At 36.7% G+C, this 6000-nt stretch overlaps 1 non-coding gene across 1 annotated transcript; it reads left to right on the forward strand.

Moving 5' to 3' along the window:
* The first annotated feature begins 435 nt into the window (after positions 1-435).
* LOC125357003 lies at positions 436-538 on the forward strand. The gene has a single exon (XR_007212036.1). It is a non-coding gene; the product is annotated as a U6 spliceosomal RNA (small nuclear RNA).
* The last annotated feature ends 5462 nt before the right edge of the window (positions 539-6000 follow it).

Raw genomic sequence — 6000 nt, forward strand, 5'->3', positions numbered from 1 at the left:
CCAAGTTTTAGTTTACTCTAATTTTGTGCTTAATTTTGAATTATCATTCTCTTTTCCTTTTAGTCTTATAGATCCTGAAAATGCACATGCACACACACACACACACACACACACACACACACACACACACACACACACGAAAAACCCAGACACTATATTTCTTGCTTTACTCTGGAAAATTTGAGTTCCTACCTTTTACTTGCTGCTTACTTCTCACCTTGAAGCATGATCTCACCTGAGGAACAGTGGTACGTGTAGGAAAAGGGATGTAAGCTGTGGAAGCTGTGTGCTACAACGCTTTGTCTCCATTTTATGGCTTATTATACAATATGAAATTCCCACTTAAATGAAAATGGGTATATGGCAATGAATACCATTTTTATCAATTCTTGAAATATTTATTTTGTTTTTCCTTTAAAAATGAAACTGGGTTGCTTGCTTTGGCAGCACAAATACTTAACTTGGAACTATACAGAGAAGATAAGCATGACTTCTACACAACAATGACACACAAATGTGTGAAGAATAGAACTGATTGGTTAAGGAAGATGCCATATTATCATATCACCTGCCAATATTGCATATAAGAACAAGATATATTTTTTGGTTTGGGAATTGATAACTAAATCTGAGAATTAGAATACTTAAGACAATATACCAGAATTAGAAACACCAATTCATGATGTGTTTGTTTGACATATAGTATTCAGAAAATTATACAAACACATAGTATGCTTAGGAATAATTAGATATAAAATAAGCATCTATTAGTAGAGATTAGGTTAAGTACTATTAAGCTTCCTGTTGTAGATTCTGGGGCATAATATTTGGTCCTTATTTTTGGGATGACCTACATTTCTTGGTGTGTGGCCTTCTTTTCAGCGTCTGCAATGCTGCTTTGGTCTAATTTTCCTTGTGTTGTCATCTCTCTTATTTTATCCCTTCTGCTTTCCCCAACCTAGAAGGATTCGTGAGATAACATTGCTGCTATTTACCTGCGTAATTCAGAATGATCATTTAAAAATCAACTGATGAGCAATCTTAAACAGTTTCTGCTTACCATGCAACTTTAAAACATACACATAGAGGATGCATATTATTCTATCTACCACGATGATCATTAAAAGAATATACACTATTCTGATATTTAAGAAATATAAAAATAGACCATCATAACAAATATGGTTAGGTCTCAGGTTTTGTATTTATGTTGTGAAAAGAAAAAATAACTCACTCTTTTCTAGAAAGCAAGATTATGTATAGCTTTTAGTTATACTAATTTTTGATTGTACATTTTAAATAAGGGAGCATTTGACTTGTATAATAGGGAAAATCTAAATGCAAATAAAGATAGAGCAGTGACTAACTGTAATGAAAGCTTCCAAAGAACAATTTTGTATAATAAACACACCATTCCTATGCACATTTTCAGTCTTCTCTTTGTGATATCCTTTGACAAAATCAAATATCTATTACTTTCAGATTCAGTAAGTGTCACAACTACTAGTGCAAGAGCTTTCCAAAGGTACTTTACTTTCTTCTCTGAATATGAGAAAGCTCAGTACTAATCTCCTTCTACTAGACCAGAAGGTTCATACTACTGAGAACAGCAACCATTTAAGTTTGCACAGATCACGTCCAGCATCTTCTATGAATCAGCTGATTTATAGCTCCAAGTTTAATTTATATGTTCTGTACAATAATCTATGTCATACCAGTGCATGTTATATTTGAACAAGAATTGATTTTCAAATCCTCAGTTTCCTATTTTGTTGCATGATTCTCTTTCTTTCTGTTTTTCATTCCAGTTAAAGTTTCTTTCCCAAGTACTATACTGTAACACCTTAATAGTTGTTCAAAATTGCTTCTGTTGTTTGATATTAGTGGCTTTATTCCAAATTTTCACAAAATTTTACAATTGCTTCTTATACTCCATCCTGTATAAATTCATTTGTATTTAGTAACTCACAAGCATTTATGGTGGACCTGATATGTATAGATCTTCACTAGTATTTCTTTTGAGTCTCTATTCTTCATTCTTTTGTTGTAGTTGGTTAAAAAGTCACAATATTATCAACCAGAACAATTGTGCTACTTAAAAGGAAATGAGGAAGTTTTAAGAGAGTAACATTGGATATCATTTGAAGATTTAATGGATTCACAATTGGAAGGGGAAAATAAAGGAAAAGTTAAAGAGGAGAGCAGTAAGGCATAATGCTCTTAATTTCTGTTTTGCTATCAGTTGGGCTTCCTTTGTTCTTTCAGTGTCAGTGTGGGTTAGTAAACAACACTTTCATATTTTTATTAGGGAAATTACCTGAAGAGTGTTTGTACATTATCTTCATGTTCTACAGATTAGTTACAGCATAAGGAGATTACATTAAAATCTGTAAGAATACTAAAGTCAAAACCCCTATTAGTCCAACAAAAGAGCAAAAGTCAAAGTTAAGAGAGACATATTTCCTACCCAAAAATTTCTGTTCTCGGGGCTGGGAATATGGCCTAGTGGCAAGAGTGCTTGACTCCTACACATGAAGCTCTCCCTTCGATTCCCCAGCACCACATATATGGAAAACTGCCAGAAGGGGCGCTGTGGCTCAGGTGGCAGAGTGCTAGCCTTGAGCGGGAAGAAGCCAGGGAAGGTGCTCAGGCCCTGAGTCCAAGGCCCAAGACTGGCCAAAATAAATAAATAAATAAAAAATTTCTGTTCTCCAAACTAAAAAGACAAGAAACAAAAGACAGAGAAGACAAATATCCCTGCGCTTTCTAGATCACATCAAAAATAAGGAAAACAAAAATGATAAAAGTACATTTTTGTTGTTGTTATTGTGAAAGTAAGTCACGTTTCCCCTTCCTTCAGCTGAAGAGGCATTTATAGTAAGATTATTGAGTAGTATTTGAGCAATGGTCTTGAGAACAATTCAAGAATGTAGCACTGAGCTAGGTGACCACTCCTCCTCCATTCACACTTGGTAAATTCCCCAGGAAGCCCTAACCTTCAGAAGATGCCTTGAGATCAGGCTGCTTGAACCAGGCAATCTAGCTCATTTTTTGTCATGTTTATTTTGGCTTCAGTTTTGGCTGCTCTATCAGTGCCTCTCTAAGAAAACAATAAACTTCATTTAGTTATTAATGATTTTCTCATTAGTCTATCCCAATGACTAATCATGTGCTAGCTGTGGCAGCATATTTAGACAAAGGTCATCCACCCTTCAGTTAATTTTCCTAACAAGGGGTGGATGTGAGTTGTGGATCAGCTTCTATGCAGACAGAGGCTGATGTGAAGGAGAAAGCTAGTCTCAAAGCCATGAAGGACATTCTGCTTTCCTCTTCCTTCCTGCTAAACAGGTTTTTACTGTGAACACTTGGGTAATTCCATCGCTCTTTGTTCTGACATTTAACAATTTATTGTTTTTCTTTGGAGCGGTACAATTGATCTAATTGATAATATTACAGCATTAATCACCAGTTACAGAAGAAGGCAAAAGAGCACACGGTCATTTATAAACAGAGACATTTCCTGCGTGGTGACATGTCCTTGACCTTGGGAAGCGCTTCCTGTTCCTGGGAAGGGGTGGGTTTTGACAAGGCCTTGAAGGCTAAGAAGAGAATATTTTGCTTTTTGGTTAATAAGTAGGCAGCTTTGGAACATTTAAGTGAGTACAGAATAAAGTCGTCTGTAATTATTTTGAACCTTTTTTTCTTCTAAAAAAGGCATCTTCTTTTCTGTTTCCTTTCAGTTTGGAAAAGTCTAAGAGTGAATAATACAGAGCTAGAGTTGTGATTGCATGATATGCCAAAAAATTACCAAGAAATAGCTACATTTATGGCGTTTATGTTAAGGCTTAGTACCGGTATGCAAATTCCTAGCCTATAATTGTTTTCACAGTCAGGCCCAGAGGCATTAACATGGAGGAAGTAATTATAAAATGGTTAATTAAAAGTAATTGTAAAATGGTAAATTACTTTTTATACATCCTCATACATTGTTCAGTTATAATTTAATCTTTGAAATACTGGAATAGCTGCCTCCCAAGAATACAGAACCCTTCAGGGGAATGTTTCTCTGTAGCCAGTAATAACTGCCTTGATTTTCTTTCTTTCTTTCTTTCTTTCTTTCTTTCTTTCTTTCTTTCTTTCTTTCTTTCTTTCTTTCTTTCTTTCTTTCTTTCTTTCTTTCTTTCCTTTCTTTCCCTCCCTCCCTCCCTCCCTCCCTCCCTTCCTTCCTTCCTTCCTTCCCTCCTTCCTTTCTCTCTTTCTTTCTCTTTCCTTCTTTCCTTCCTTCCCCCTCCCCTCCCCCTCCTCTTCCCCCTCCCCTCCCCCTCCTCTTCCCCCTCCCCTCCCCCCTCCCCCTCCTCCTCCCTCTCCCTCTCTCTCCCTTTTCAAACTCAGGGAAGCTCCTGCTCAACAGCTGGTCTCTCCTCCTGTGCATGGTCAACATTTAATGTGCTGCAGTGGATTTCTCGGAAGTATGGCCTGGATTTCTCCTAAGTGTGCCCTGAGCAGCCCCGAGGGTTCTCCATGTCTATATGGGAGAGTGGACAGCGTGGCGGATTGGAGCCAAAGTGTGTGAGTGTAGCAGGTGGATGCTGATCAGAGGAAGCCACGGAGGAGGCTGGCTCTTGTTATGTGGACAACCTTTAGCTTATTTAAAACAGAAGCTTTGGGAAATCCAACCAGATGCAAAAAGGTCTCACTGGGCCAAAAATATATGAGAACCAATTTTTCCACACAGAATTAAGAGCCTTTTTGTAATTACACAAAGGTATAATATACAACTGAAATGCAATTTTAAAAAGAAGGACTGTAAAGTCTTAAAGTATAGACTTTTATGAAACACATTGCTGGATGGTAGGATTAATAAATTTATATGCAGCTCTATGGCCCCATATACTGCTCTTTCAAATGACATTCCATACTTCTGGTCTAAACTTTTGATTATATTTTAATTTTAGGTAGACAATGGGTACCTTTTTGGGGTGTCAGTACTGAGGCATGGATTTGGACTCTCACTTGTGTTTTTGGCTCAAGGCTGGCACACTACCAATTGAGCCACATCCCTACCTCTGGCTTTTTTTCTGGTTAATTGAGGGTAAGTGTTTCACAGAGTTTTATGCACAAGTTGACTTTGAACCATGGTCCTCAGATCTCAGCCTCCTGGGTAGTTAGGATTATAGCTATGAGTCACCAACATCTATCTAACAATGGCTAATTTCTTTCCAAATATTACATCAGATATACTTACTCTAAAAAATTATTCAGTGTGTCTAGAACAAAAATTTTACTCTTCATCCTACAGGGTTTTTGTTGAGTTGGTGGTGGTTTTGGTGTTTCATTTTGTTTTGGTATTTTAAAAAATAAATATAACAATGTCTTGTGATTACTATAAATATGGTATCTTTTTATTACCACATTTCCAAGCTGGTACTGAGACTACAAAAAATGGATATTTTGTGTATTGGCCATCCAAGTCCATGAATTCTCAGGACATTTCAGGTATGCAAACCTCCTTTGGAAAGTCATATGTCTCTCTCTTCTCCTTTGTAATACTCTTAGAATCAACTTCTTGTTTATAGAATTGCATGGAATAAAAATGCAAAAGCTGAGTTAAATCATATTGAGACTAGTGGATGTCTTTATGAATCTTGTGTCTCTCATAATTGCTTTCCTTTATCTCTGTAATTAAACAGTGATGGTTCCATCATGACTAGTGGAGACTTCCCATTCTCTCTGTGGTGTTACTGAGGATTCTGGGACTTAGATTCTCCTGGTGATTTGTGTCTCATCTCCATATTTTCTCAGACAAAATTTGATCCAATGAAGGGTAATACATCATCATGCTCACTGTTTATGCACCTTTCATCTCTCCTTATATTTTGAAGTGGTAATATTCTGATGTCTTAAACACAGAGCCAAAGAAAGGGAGTCTATGGTAAACATGGACCTTCTCAAAATTCACCACTGAGTATCACTCTTAATTCCCTGCACAGAATGCTTGTT

The sequence above is a fragment of the Perognathus longimembris genome, chromosome 8, assembly GCF_023159225.1.
Source record: "Perognathus longimembris pacificus isolate PPM17 chromosome 8, ASM2315922v1, whole genome shotgun sequence".
In the NCBI taxonomy this organism is placed as follows: Eukaryota; Metazoa; Chordata; class Mammalia; order Rodentia; family Heteromyidae; genus Perognathus; species Perognathus longimembris.